Source organism: Lissotriton helveticus, chromosome 10, assembly GCF_964261635.1.
Source record: "Lissotriton helveticus chromosome 10, aLisHel1.1, whole genome shotgun sequence".
Classification (NCBI taxonomy): domain Eukaryota; kingdom Metazoa; phylum Chordata; class Amphibia; order Caudata; family Salamandridae; genus Lissotriton; species Lissotriton helveticus.
In genome coordinates this window covers 1007099638-1007114699 of record NC_136071.1, presented here as the reverse complement: position 1 = coordinate 1007114699, position 15062 = coordinate 1007099638, and the positions used below count along the sequence as shown (strand labels likewise).

The following is a 15062-nucleotide window of genomic DNA, read 5'->3' as shown; positions in this document are numbered from 1 at the left end:
TTTTACACTGTAAATACCTTGTTTTACTACCCAATGTAACAGTATTCAATTTAAGGCGTCCTGTTGGCCTGACCGTGTCCATGAAGCTAAAACAGCAGTGTCAGGGGGACGGACGTATTTTTATAAAGAAATGCTGCAGCCACTCAGGGAGAAATAGCATGTAATGTACTCAATGCCTGTGTACCAGAAGGCCAAAGATGCCAGGTCTTTGCTGTCTTTAATTCATGAACTTAATATGGAAAAGACATTTACAGAGACAGTAGCTTTACTAAAAATAGTAATTACCACTCCAATGATAACCTCAGAGGCAGAACAATCTCTTTCCGCCTTAAAGAGGATTAAGATATTCCTGAGGAACACCATGCTTCAGGAAAGACTCAATGCGTTGGCAATGCTCTCTATAGAGAGCAAGCTTGTTCAAAATATTGCTGACTTTAACGTTCAAGTAATTGAAAAATTTGCTGCGCTTAAAGACAGACGTGCTGAATTTAGATACAAAAAGTAAATATGTTGAATGGTGATCGTTTGTGACCTCTTTAGTTGGTTCTTTTGGTGTTTGCAGTTTACATAAAAACAATCTGTGAGGTTCTCAGCATTGTATCTTGAAGTCTGTTATAAAGCTCTGTGGTTATACTGAATAAGCAGCTACCTATGTTATATGACAGCTCTTTAATAATGTAATACCTGCACTTTCACAATTGCTTTATTAACCTTCCTGCTTTCTCAAATTTGCTTGAAAATGCACCATTTTACCACTATTTTTTCAAAATTTTCTCGGGGGGAATTCCCCCCGAACCCTCCTTAGGGGGTTCGGGCTCGCTCGCTACGGTGCAGTATGATTATCAGTTTCCGCCTCACCACTTTCAAATGTCACCAGCCGCCACTGCACAGAAGGCACCAAGGATGGACCTGCCACTGGTAACCGGAATGGAGGCCCCTACGGTGGAGAAGTGTGGCTCAGGGGTTAGAGGCAGCAGACCCGGAAGCTGAGATCGGTCCTGGACCAGGGTTCAATTCCCCGCCTCGGCGGGGTCTTGGGCTAAAAATTCCACGGACTCGATAATTCTCGCCCCGGTGCCTCCCCGACTCATGGGTTCACACTCTGCGACTCTGGGCAATAGCTTGCTTAATCTCCACAACGGCCCCTCGCGGCGGGATGCCTGACTTTCACCTTGTGGATACCCTGCTATCTCACAGGGGAATACCAGGAAGGGTTCCCTAAGCAAGCGCCGGGAAACCCACTGCGGGTAGCTGTGCGCTATATAAGCTCAACTACATTTACATTTACATTTACGGACCAAGGGGATTGCGGGGACTACCAGAGATGCATAACAAGGCCTCCTTGAAAGCCTTAATCTATTGCAATGTCGCAGATGACCCAGGGAATTCAGGGTGAATTGGGATCAATGTCTCGATTTTGAGAGATACCAGCTTCCACAGTGACTGTTTTGAAACTTCTCTGGAGACACACCATGGTGAGATGGGAACAAGTTCTGCTTGGCATTCTTGTGTTTCTGTTTCATCTTGGACCTGAATTTACCCAAAAGATTGAGAAAGCGACGATGATCTAACACAGGAACAGTCTTGGAAGCAAGTCTGCGCTCCTAATTTCAAGCAGAATTTGTCAGGTTTCTTCTGGGATTCTGTGATGTACAGCTGTGCTTCACGGTCATGGATCATCTTTAGATAAATAAGGGTGCACTCCTCACATGACAGAGTCAAGCGCCATGCCGAAACACCAGAAGCAGATCATGAGGAGGGGTGTGCGAGGTCGGGTGGGGTACGTCTGCCATAGACACTTGTTTGCGACAGAACTGCATGGCTTGTATCCTGTAGACTTCAGAGGGGACATAGTTCCCTTGCACACTAGTTTAAACTTTCTGAGGAATTGTTTTTTAATCAAAAGTTCGTCAAATGATGAAAAAAGAAAATTGGTGCTCCGGATCTATATCTGAAAGTGTGGGAAAAAAAGGAACTGATGTCAACGCATAGGGGTGGTGTCTAAATTTGTTCAACTCTGTCACTTCGGGGGGAAACAAAGTCAAAGCTAAGCTGCATGACACCACTTACCGGCAAGGCAAAAGAACTTCCGTGAAAAGCTTCTGGATCTAGTCTGGCGTCTCAGGATTATTTTAAGGGTGATAAATGAGAAATTTCCTAGCTATTATAACAGAAACCTTCAATTTTATTAAGGACTCGGAGGTGAGGATTATGCCTTCTTTCTTCACTTTTATTTCAACAGCAGCCATCAGTTAAAACGAAACAAATCTACTTTTCCCACGAACACTTGGGAAAACCACAGTCAACAACATCCAATGAGGAAACAGTCCAGCGAGCTCCAATCATGGGGTACAATGGCCCAACATAGTCCATCTTTACTGGCCCTTCTCCCTCTTTCGTTGCGCGAAGTCAGCCACTGGATCAGCTTCATGAATCCAGTTTATCTGGGTCAGATCCTACAAAATGATGAGATATAACCACCAACTGATCACGTAACCACTAAAGCCCGAGGAGGAACAGCAGAGAAGTAGTTAACGTGCAACAAATACATCAACCAAGCCAATCTTACAACTCAAGCAGTATTAATTACTCTTATATGGGAAGGGCGATCGTCATAGGAAATCCCTAGGGCGGGATAATCCTCGCCTCGGAGTCCTTAATAGAATTGAAACTTTCCATTACGATAGCTAGGAACATTTTCATTCTAGGTCAGGTCCGGAGGTGAGGATTATGCTAGCTAAAGCTTGCTCACCATGAGGTGAGCCATGTCAAACACCGGCTTGAAGTAGAACCTCTTAAAAGTAGAGTCTGAAGACCAGTCTGCTGCGTTGAGGATATCCTCTAAATGGGCACCCAAGCCAAATGCACCACATGAGTGGGCCCTAAAAATCTTCAGGTTAACTCTAGCTTCCTGCATTACCCATCTAACCCAACTAGCTATGGTGGGCGAGGAAACCGCCTTAAAAGGCTTAATCAGTGTAGTGAGGAGTTGTAGCTCCCCTGGGGGATGAAACACCTCTTTCATATGCCTTCAGGCACTGGACAAAGCACAGCTTAGGGGAATCCAGAAATTCAGGGTAAGTGAGGACTCTTGTGTGACACTTCATCCGCCTGTGAAATTTGAACGTTAATCTGTTAGGGGAAAATATCCTAAGTGTGATGTCTAATGCCCTCACGTCAGAGACGCGGTGGCAAGAGATGAGACAGAGTGGCATAGCTAACTTAGCGGATAATTTCTTCCGTGACCGAAAACAATTAGGTTGCCAAGAGAGGAACAGGTTGAGAACCTGGTTCACAACCCAGAGAGCTTAGTAGCAGGGCTGTGGAGGTACAGACAGTATGATACCTTGCAACAACCTGCACACCAGGGGGTGCTCACAATCGCCACTTTTTCAGCTGTACGTGACCGGGTGAAATGGCTGCCCGGAAGGTATTTATTGAGCTGTAAGCCAAACCGCTAAAAGCCAAGTGTGCTAAAAAATTGAGAATGTAAACTACATCTGCATCCAAGGGGTTAAGACTAAGTTGCATACACCAGTGGGACCATCTGCCCCAAGCAGATCTGTATCTTTTGACAGTGCTGACTGCACAAGCCTTGGACATGAAGGTTTCAGCCTTCTCCAAAAGGCCCAGGCCTTCCCATTGTCCCCTGTAATCCGCGAAGCCACGATGAGTTCTCTTGAATCAGTGGATGAGTAGCCTGGTCGTGATTCAGGAGGAGAGTTAGAAACTGGATGAGTAGGATTGGAGAATCCCAGGAAAGTCCCAGTAGAACTGGAAACCAAACTTGCGAATGATCAGAACTACTTATGCCCGTTGTCCTGACCTGCGTGGACTTTCTTGTGATTATTGCAAAGGGGGAAAATCGTACTCCTTCTCCCGACTCCAGTCCTAGAGGAAATCATCCGTGGCCCCTGCTAGTGGGCCCGGTCTCCAGCTGAAGAGGCAGGGAAGTTGGTGGTCTAATCTCTAAGCAATCAGATCCAACGAGAAGGTACCCCAACGGTCGTGCAACATCGCAAAGACCTCTAGATGCAGTTTCCAAAGACTGGCGTCCCTGAAGTTGCAGGACTGAAAGTTGGTCACATGGTTCTCTTGGCCGGGTAGGCACTCTGCCGTGACAGATCTTTGTTGTTCCAGGCAATAATGCCAGAAGCTGGCGGCAAGGTCAGAGAAGGCTTTGGAGCCAGTGCCTCCCAACTGATGGATATAACGGACCGCCGAGATGTTGTCCATTTTTAGGAGGACACATAACTGGATGGAATCCTTCATCTAGCAGCGAACTGTGAAGGAGCCCGCTAGTAGCACCAATCAATTGATATGTAATCTTTGTTCTTCTGGGGACCACAATGCTCCCGTAGAGAAAAATCGTTGCATCTGGCACCACAACCTGCCCTGCTGGCATTGGATTATATGACCAAATCTGGGGCTGATCCGAAGATTGCTCGGCAATTCAAGGTATCCATGTGGTCTAACTACCAGTGGATTTCCTTTCGAACTTCTTCTGAGAGAAACACCTTGTGGGAGGAGGAACACCCCCTGCATAGGTATGCGGCCTTCAGACGTTGCAGCGCCCGATAGTGGAGGGGTCCCGGAAAAATGGCCTAGATTGACGTCGAGAGGAGGCCCACTACCCGAGCTAGCAACCGGAGGGATACTTGTCTTTTTAGAGTGTGTCTCAACTCGTGTCGAACCTTTAACAACTTTCTAGAGGGAAGACTTGAGTGGATGAGGTGGAGTCTATTACGAATCCCATAAATGTCAAGCTCTGAATAAGCGTTAGGAGCAACGTTTTCTCGAACACTACAAAGCCTAGGGTCTGCAGGAGGTCCACTGCCATCTGGAGGTGGAAGGACAGTTGGAGTGGGCACTGGTCCATCAGGAGAAGATCGCCTAGATACACAATCATTCGTATACCTCAAGCCCTCAAATATTCTACCACTTGTTTGAGGACCTTGGTGAAGCACCAAGGAGCTGAGGATTGGTCAGAAAATAGAGCTGTGAACTCGTAAGTCTGATGGTGATATATGAACTGAAGGAAGCAGCGGTGTGGTGGGAAAATTGGGATTAGCAGCATCCTTGAGATCCAGTCATACCATTCAATCCAAGGGCCATAAGACATCCCTGAGGAGGTAAATCCTCTCGAATTTGAAGTGGCGGTAAACCAGCCGCTTGTTGAATTCGCTGAGGTTTATCACTGGTCTTTTGACCAAAAAGACGTTGCTGACAAATCCCCTGGGATGAGAGGTTGAGAAGGAGACTGCACTCTTGTCGAGGAGGGACGAGATTGCCTCATCAACCAGAGTGGCCTCTTCCTTCCTGTAAAGGTTTGCCCAAAAATTCTATATGAAACCCTTGCACTGCCTGAAGGACACAAGCGTCCCCTGTGATGGAAATCCAAGTCTGAAAATTTTTTGCCAGATGCCCCCCCTACCTATCACAGGGAAGAAGGGAGAACAGTCACCGGGACTTGAGGAGTTTGCTGTTCCTCGAATCCTCTGCCTCTGCCATAACAACCTCTTGTGGGGTAGAAATTCCCAAAGCGGGATTGATCCTGGAACTGGCTTTGTCTGGAGCCTTGCCCTCTTGGAGGATACTGATTGGATGGGCGACCTGTTGAGCGGCCCCTACCTCGACCTGTCCTGCAGAAAACACGGGGAAAAACCTTTCTGATGGAACAGAGGGCTTTGGCGAGGGAGGTAAATGTGTTGACAAACTTGCCAAACTCTTTAAAAAATGGCTCTCTCAAGATGCCTCCTTGGGCAATTTGGGGTCCACCTAAATAAGGGGAGAGCGAAGGCACTCTGGGGACAGGGCGCAATTTGCATTGCCCAAAAATATCACAACTCTTTGTGCCCACCCCGATAATGTCTCTGGGGAGATAAGGGAGCCAGTTAGCTTGGCCTCCTCAGCCATATCTAGAATTTTTGTGAGAGGGCCCAGGGTATCCAGGAGCTTTTCCTGGCAGTACAGGTCAATCCTATTCTTGGGATCTTTCATGAACTTCTGGAGGGAAGTGGCCATGCGGGTGTCCATTTCTGGAGTTAGAGCGACCTTCCCCTCGAGGGAGGGGCGAGGGCACTCAGCCCGGAGGCAATTACTTTCTCCAGCGGCCGAACACGCCCCGCCACATACATTGTGACCTTGTCGGCTGGGGCCCATTCGGAAGAGCGGGGATGTATAATTTCATCTGGGGCGAGCATGTCCGATATACCTTGTGAGTCCGGAGTGGCCTGGGAGGGGGTGGGAAGAGAGACAATGGTCTTGAGGAGCCAGAGTCATTCTTGGGGTCCCTTGCATCATTTTCTGGGGCAGCACCATCGGGTGTCGAGCAACCCCTATCCCCTACTGGTAAGGGAGCTCAGGTGGCCAAGAAAGCCTCCATGAGCCTGTCAAAGGCATCAAAGTCAACCCCAGCTTCGCGGGAGGCTTTGCAGAGGCCAGATCTAGATCCACTGAGAGGGGAATCGCCGGGGCCTCCGAGGGGGGAGCAGAGGGTGGAGCTGACACCTTAGCACATGTTTGGGCTATCTGGCGTGACAGTCATTCCTCTAGGGGGGCGATGGCCTCAGATACAGCCGTGTATATAGATGCGTCCACCGCATCATAGAAGTCATCGTCCCAAGGGAGGTCGGCCAGGGGGTCTGCCATCCTTGGGAAGTCATCTTTATACTCCATTATGGAAAAGGAGGGGGTGGGGTTAAGGTAGGCTGGATACCTGGAGGGTACAAACAGTGGGGGCTGGGTGTCAGCCTAAGGTCTTACTGGCCTCTCTTAGATGAGCGCTTAACGTATAGGGCTGGGTGTCAGCCTGATACTGGGTGCGAGGGACACTTCACCCCGGTGCAGAGAGTTGGAGGAAGCGGGCCGACCTGGGATTGTGTCCCAACAGGCCCCAGAGGCCTACCAGTACAGACCCAAACAGGGCGTAACAAAAATCAATAAAGACACTGCTGTCGAGGTGATTTTGTGATTGGCAGCAGAGCGCACAATTCTTTGAAAGCACGTTCGGCCTGCAATTCCCTAAGTGGCACAATCGGAGTACAGACCCCTTCAGGCATCTCCCTCAGGTTGGCAAGGCTCCAGACTACAGAGCTCAGATTAAACCGCTCTGTGAAGAATTCAAACGTGTGCGCCACAGTCTCGCATTGCCTCCAGCGCCCTCTAGCAGTGGGAGGACTAGACGCGGGCCCGCACAAATTCGGCCACGTAGGAGTACAGAACGTTTCCGTGGTCTAGCTGCCAAAGTGGCAATACACTGTAAACAAAAGAATATAGGGAAACTTAATGTGGCGAAGCCGCACAGAATGAAACAACAGCAATAAACGTGGCAAAGCCTCTTTACAGAAATAGGTTAATTAGCAAGCACAATATCGATCCGAAAAGGCAAGAAAACAAGGAGGAGCACTTATCTCGGCTGCGCAGCAGCGAAGAACGAGGGAGAAGGGCCAGTAAAGAGGGACTATGTTGGGCCATCGTGCCCCCTGATTGGAGCTCGCTGGGCTGTTTCGTGGACTACGGTTCTTCCCAAGTTTTCATGGGAAAAGTAGTTTCTTAATTTTAAATTATGGCTTCTGTTGAAATAAAAGCTAAGAAAGAAGGCATAATCCTCGCCTCCGGTCCCGACATAGTATTTGTGGAAGTATCAAGGAGAAGAGGTCTGCATAAATGAATACCCTCAAACATCATTGAGCTTAAGCAGTTTTGTACAGACTTGAGAGACTGATGAACTTTTTCAGGAAACGCTTAGCTCAACTTATAGCTGCTATAGGAATCTACAAATTTGACAAATTTGCATGTGTTATCTGTCACAATAAGAGAGATGTATCTACTATTAGGGGTTGGAGGACTACATTTAAGTCAGATGTGTCTTAGTACGTTATACCATCAATCTTAAAAGAGTGTACTTTTTTCCAGATTACTAAACGCCAACTAAAACATTCTTACTAATACGCTATGAAATAGTTTTCTATACATGTATTCATTTTGTCCATCAATGAGAAAACCTTTGCAAGCATTGCCTAATCATATCATTCTGTGCTCTTCGAAGTACTGATTGTATGTGGTGGAGTGGCTATCTGCACAGCGAAAATACAGTCAGTAATTGCACTGGCGCTAAAATGTGCATACATTTCACTGTAGGACACACACACCTACACAATATACATGGATGTCTGCCCTACGGGGCTATCTCTGCCTGTCACTATGTTTTTGCCTCATTCATTTTTTTTCTTAACTGTTGAATTGGAAGAGAAAAGTCATTTGTTAGGTCAGACTACAAACAAGATGTGAATGTGCCTATTTATCTTTTGCTAGTGAAGCGTCCCCTAGTCCCTGCTGTTTTTTTCTGTAGGTGAGATGCCTCATCTGTACCCTCGTTGCTTTTTTCCTTTATATCAATGGTATTTCACTATCTAACTCTGCTATATTTGCTTACGCTTGGGAGTCCAGGTAGTAAAATGTCCAGCAAAATGTCCAGCAGAGCAAGGATAAAGCACGACGACATCTTATCTGATGCTACATTCCAAAGTGGGTTCAGTACCCAAAAATATATTATTATTAAATCAATGTTTATATTGAAGAGTGAAATTCATATCATATAACATTATGAATCCAATCAAACAAAATCCCACTAAAGTTTTAAGTGCACAGTTTGAATCAACAATACTAGAACTGTGTTTTGTACCAGTACCAGAGGAATGCTGCTTTTTATCAATTTGCTAGTTGTTTAATGAATTTCTACCCCAATGCTAGAAATGGAGGCATTTTTTCCAATGGATAATGAAGAAAGGTGGAACAGTAAAAGGAAAATAATTTTATAACCAACTGATGACATTTTTAATTATCGGATGACAAGAACTGCGTTACTTACCTGTAACAGCAGTTATCCAGTATTGGTGTCTTTCATAGATTCACATGCCTGAATCATTCCGCGTCGTCGAGACGGGAGCCTCCGGTACATAAAAAAGTAATGTCCTATAGACATACATAGAGAAAATAGGCCTAAGGGTCTCCCCTTAGTAGCCTTTCTTTGTCCTTATGCAAAAAGGACCAAACTCTCACAGTTAGCCAATCAGCTCCGACCTCCCTCTAGAACCTTCCTGGGAGGAGCCTCAGTCCCTCAGATTTTCGTACGCACTCAGCTAGTTAGGCGTAATATTGTTAGAGAGGGATGTGAGACTTCCCAGGGGAGGCGGGAGGGTTGCATGTGAATCTATGAAAGACACCAATACTGGATAACTGCTGTTACAGGTAAGTAACGCAGTTCTTATCCAGTATTAGGGGTGTCTTTCATAGATTCACATGCCTGAATCAGAGTAGCTAACAATTAGACATGCACATTCGTGATGGAAAGGTGTCCTGCAGGCATGTTAGACAATGCACACATTGTCCTATAGCATGTAAAAAGACAGCATAAGCAGAGCATCACAATAGCAGAGAATGTGCATACCTGGATGGCGGGATGAGGGAAGGCTCACCTCACTGAAAGAGATGGCGTAGCACCGCCTGGCCCACTGCTGCATCCTTCTGAAGCTCGATATCCAGGCAGTAGTGTCTGGAGAAAGTGTGCGGTGACTTCCAGGTCGCCGCTTTGCATATGTCCAGGATCGGCACTCCAGCGAAAAGTGCTGCTGAGGTGGACATCGCCCTGGTGGAATGTGCAGTGACATGATCCGTCAAAGGCCGTCCGGCCTTGGTATGACAGAATGCAATCGCTGAGGAAATCCATCTCGAGATGCTTTGCTTCGTGAGAGGCAGGCCCATTCTTGGATTGCTGTATGCCACGAATAGTTGTGAAGATTTTCTGAAGGCTTTGGTTTTATCCAGATAGAACTTTAGACATCTCTTGAGATCTAAAGAATGGAGTGCTCTTTCGGCTGCGGTGGAAGGGTTCGCAAAGAAAGACCCAAGGACTATTGGTTCATTGAGATGAAAGTCCGAAGGCACTTTCGGTATGAACTTAGGGTTCGGTCTTAACATCACTCTGTCCTGTCTGAATTGCATGTATGGATCCTGAATGGACAGAGCTTGAAGTTCGCTTACTCTCCTGGCCGATGTTAAAGCGAGCAAGAGCGCAGTTTTCCATGAGATGTATTTGATGGATGCCCGATGAATGGGTTCAAAGGGATGCCTCATGAGTTGGTTGAGAACTAGGTTCAGATGCCACGTTGGGGGGACTTTCCGAGGCCTCGGAAAGGATCTATAAAGCCCCTTCAGGAATTGTTTGACCAGTCTACTGGACCACAGGGAAGGTCCCGTGAAAGTTCTGGTGAACCTCGATATAGCTGCCAGGTGGACTTTTATGGATGCATGTGCCAGTCCTGATTGTGCCAAGTGCAGTAGGTATGGCAATAGCTGTTCAGGTGTGACGTACAGTGGTTGCAGGCCCTGGTCCGAACACCAAATGCAGAATCTTTTCCATTTGAGAGAGTAGGTTTTGTTGGTACTGTCTGCTCTCGCTTTTGCCAGTATATCTCTGCAGTCCTGCGGGATATTCAGGCCACCGAACTCTCTGTGCTCAGGAGCCAGGCCGATAACCTGAGCGATTGCAGGTTCGGGTGTTGCACCTGCCCCTTGGACATCGTCAGGAGGTTCGGGTGTTGTCGCAGACGAATCGGTGTCTTGATAGAGAGCCGAAGTAGATCCGAGAACCAGTGTTGTCTCGGCCAGGACGGGGCAATCAGGATTAGGGTACAGGGCTCCGCCTTCATCTTCCTGAGGAGCCTCGGGATCATGGGAAACGGAGGAAAAGCGTACGCAAACACGCTGAACCAACCGATGGAAAAGGCATTCCCCAGTGATCCCTGTTGGGGATGCCAGCTTGCGTAGCTTGGGCATTTGGCGTTCCCCTTGGTGGCAAACAGGTCGATTCCTGGGACTCCCCATTGAGAGAAGATGTGAGTCAGCGCGCTGTTGCTCAGTTCCCACTCGTGGGAGAGGGATCTTTGCCTGCTTAGGGCGTCGGCGATGGTATTGTCCTTGCCTGGCACATAGTCGGCTTTGAGTGTGATTCCATGCAGCACTAGCCAGTTCCAGATCTTCTGCGATTCGCATGATAGAGAGAGCGAACGCGTTCCTCCCTGTTTGTTGAGATAGTGCATTGTCGTGGTGTTGTCCGTTTTGACGAGCACTGAGGAGTGCTGGATGCGTGGTAGAAAGGCCTGTAGTGCCAAATACACGGCTCTCCGCTCCAAAAGGTTTATATGAAGCTGTTTTTCCTGAGTGTCCCATTTGCCGCTTATCCGAAGGTCCTGAAGGACAGCGCCCCATCCCTCCAGGGAAGCGTCCGTGGTGATCACCAGAGGTGTTGCCGGAAGGAGAAATGACAGTCCTACGGTCAGATTTTTGCGACGCCTCCACCAGGTTAGACTCTTGGTCATTTTGGGTGTTATCCATACAGTGTCCTCGAAAGAGCCAGTACTTTGAGTCCATTGGCTCGCGAGCGCCTCCTGCAATGGGCGCATCCTGAGTCTGCAGTGAGGGACGAGGAGTATACAGGAGGACATCATGCCCAGGATGGATGTATAGGTCCGGACCTTCAGTTGTGTCCTGTGCGCCACAGCCGTGGCCAGGGACAATATCTTGTCTGTCCTTTCCTTCGAGGGGAAGGCTCTTGCGCACTCTGTGTCCAAGGTTGCTCCGAGGAAGGTAATTTTTGTCGTAGGGATGACACAAGATTTCTTGAGATTGAGAGTTAATCCCAGCCTCTGAAAAAGATTTGTGCAGGCGCTGGAGGATTCGGCTGCGTCTTTTGCCGAGGGTGCTTTCACCAGCCAGTCGTCTAGGTAGGGGAAGACCTGGTGACCCATTTGACGCAGGAAAGCTGCCACCGGTGCAAGGCACTTCGTGAAAATCCGCGGCGCGGATTTGAGGCCGAACGGTAGTACCTTGAATTGATAATGTTGCCCTGCAACCTCGAACCTCAGGAATTTTCTGTGACACTTGAGGATGGGGATGTGGTAGTAGGCATCCTGGAGATCCAATGATGTCATGAAATCTCCTTTTTCTAGAATGCCTAGTATTTCTTGAATCGTCACCATCCTGAACGATTGGCTCCGTAGGAAGACGTTGAGCGCTCGGAGGTCCAGAATGGGCCTCCACTTGTCCTCTTTCTGGCGTACAAGAAAGAAGTGGGAGTAAAAGCCCATCCCCTTCAGGGGTGCTGGAACGCGCTCGATAGCTCCTTTGTTCAGCATTACAGAAATTTCCTGGAGAAGCAGGCGTAGGTTTTTGTGCGCCCGTCTGCGTGGAGGAGTTCTGGGAGGGATGGTGGTGAATTCGAGGGAATGGCCAAAACGTATAATTTGGAGAACCCACCGGTCCGTGGTTATGAGTTGCCAATTGTTGAGGAAATGGGTCAATTTTCCTCCAAGTTGTAAGGAGGGATAGGGTGTCTGGACTGGCTGGAGTAGCCCGTCACTGGCGGCCGCCAGTGCCCCTCTTCGCATTCTTGCCTCTGAAGTTCGATCGTCCTTAGGACGATTGACGGCCTTGAGGTTCCTTGTGTTGGTATTGACCTTTGTTAGTATAGGAGTACGAGGACCTATTCTGATAGGAACCTCGATACGAGGACTGCCCTCTGGATCTGTTGCCTCGAAAGGACTGGGTCCGGGACTGTAAGGTCCCCAGAGCCCTGGCCGTATCCGTGTCCTTCTTTATGGTTTGCAATGCCTCATCGATCTTGTCCCCAAAAAGGTGCTGGCCATCGAAGGGCATGTCTAAGACCTTGGATTGCACCTCCTGGCGGAACGACGTCGCCTTAAGCCATCCTTGACGGCGTAGGACCGCAGCTCCAGCAAGTTGACGAAAGCCAGTCATGGCAGCATCAATAGCACAGTCTATTATTTCGGCTGCTGAAGTTTGACCCTCCGCTAGTAGAGCCTTGACTTCACCTTGGACCGTGTCAGGCAGGTCTGACAAATATGGGGCTATGTCTTCCCAGAGTTGGCGATTATAACGCCCCAACAGGGCAATGGAGTTGGCCACCTTGACGGTCATGGCCGAAGTTGTCGTGAACCGTTTTCCGATTGTGTCCAGCTTCCTGCCTTCTTTGTCCGGAGGAGCGGACAGCGGGGAGGAAGGGTTGCGGGAGTGCTTCTGGGCCGCCTGTGTGACCAATGAATCAGGTTTAGGGTGCCCATTTAGGCAAGCCGCTGCAGTCAGTGGGGCTTTGTATTTCTTGTCCAGGCGTGGAACAACCGCAGACACAGAAGCGGGTGTCAGCATCAGTTTCTTGCCTTGTTCCCACAGAAATTCTATTATTGGAATAGATTTAGTCGTCTTTTGAGTCTGCTCCTTAAAATCGTGCAGGAAGCATTCAGTTTCTGTGGATTCGATAGCCATATGGAATCTCTTTGCCGCTCTTTCAACGATTTTATGGAAGCCGCCGATGTCTACCGGCGGCGAGTCCGCTTGGCGCGGTTGGGGCGAAGCTGGTGAAGACGCCACATACTCATCCTCCTCATCATGGGTAGAGTGGGCCTCCTGGACCTCTCCTTCCTCCAATTCTTCCTCCTCCTCATCCTCGTCTGATGACACTACCTCCTGAGATTGGATCCTCTCATGGTGGGCTTGAGGGAGAGGTCGAGACTGTCGTGTGGCTGCCGCTGGTTTATGAACGATAGGCGACTGATCTCTACTGTCAGCGTCCGGGAAGCGTTGTTTGTAATCCTGTACAAGGAATTTCAGGTCGTTCACCAGAGCAGCTGGCAGGCATATCATGGGGGTAACCTCCGTGCTGACATTAGTGTGGACGGAGTGCTCCTGGTAAGAGATTTCCTCTATCTCCTCGTCAGTGCTTTGGCATTTGACATGTAGGTCCGAGATGGAAGTAGCGGGGCCCAGGTGGTCATCCTCTTCTGAGTCTTCACTCTGGAAGATTTCGTGAGGCGACTGCATCTCCACTTTGCTTGGAGACGTGGTTTCCGGCGTAATATGCGGTTTGGTAGTCTTGCCCAACGCAGGACTGGAGGTGGAAGCCGCCGACGGCGTCGTCGACGGTGGTAGCGTGAGGGATGACACCTCCACGAGCTTGGATTTCTTCCATGTTTCTGAAAGCGCCTTTGTCGACGACGAGTCCTCCGTCGACGGCGTCTTTAACTTCGTCGACGACGAGTCCTCCGTCGACGGCGTCTTTAACTTCGTCGACGACGACGAGTCCTTCGGCGACGGTAAGGTCTTCGTCGACGGAATCTCCGTAGACGGCAACTTGGTCGTCGACGACGACCGCGACGTCGTCGGTGCACTCGTCGACGGCGAGCCCGTCGTCGACGTCGTTCTCGTCGACGTTTTCGCCGTCGACGTCTTCGCCGTCGATGCCTTCGTCGTCGGGGCTGTCGACGGTGGGTTCTTCGTCGACAATAGGCTCGTTAGAGAGGATGCCGTCGTCGACGGCGTAGTTTTCGTCGACGGCGTAGTCTTCGACGTCGACAGGGTCTTTGTCGTCGACGACGATTTCAGCAGTAAAACAGAGGAAATAGGTCTACCTGTCGATGACGATGATGGAGATGTCATCGTCGACGGTGAAGGAGACAACGCTGACGTCGTTGACACAGTGGTAGTTACTGAGGTAGTCCTCTGGGCAGGTCTGCTAGATGACTGAGCAGGCTTCTTAAAAGTCTGATTATCCTTAACAGACACAGAAGATGTCGTAGATCTTGCCTCTGAAGACTTCTTGGCTGTCTTCCTAGGAGGAGTGTCTGAGGGGCCAGGGGAAGTTACCCTTGGCCTCTTTTGAGAGACTTCTGAGACCTTAGAGACACTACCCTCGGAAGATTCCAGAGTGTCTCTGTCCTTAAGCCTGTCGAGCCAGATGAGAAGGCGACCTTCTCTGTCTCTCACGGTCTTTTTAGGGAAAGACCTACATATTTTGCAGTCTGCAGGGACGTGGTCAGGATAAAGGCAATATAAGCATAAGGTATGCTTATCATCCACATGGAGCCTCTTCTTCCCACATGAAGAGCAGGCCCTGAAAAGGGCTTTCTTCTGGGATTCAGACATCGAAGAAAGCAGTGGAAAGAAAACACTTACTGCCTCAAAGTGTTACTGAAGTAATCCTTGAA

The 15062-nt window shown here is 48.9% G+C and overlaps 1 protein-coding gene across 7 annotated transcripts in view; it reads right to left on the bottom strand.

The window, feature by feature from the left end:
• The window catches only part of SNX13 (sorting nexin 13), a 547690-nt gene that overhangs the window by 117165 nt on the left and 415463 nt on the right, over nt 1–15062 (bottom strand). The gene's annotated exons all lie outside the window — the stretch shown is intronic.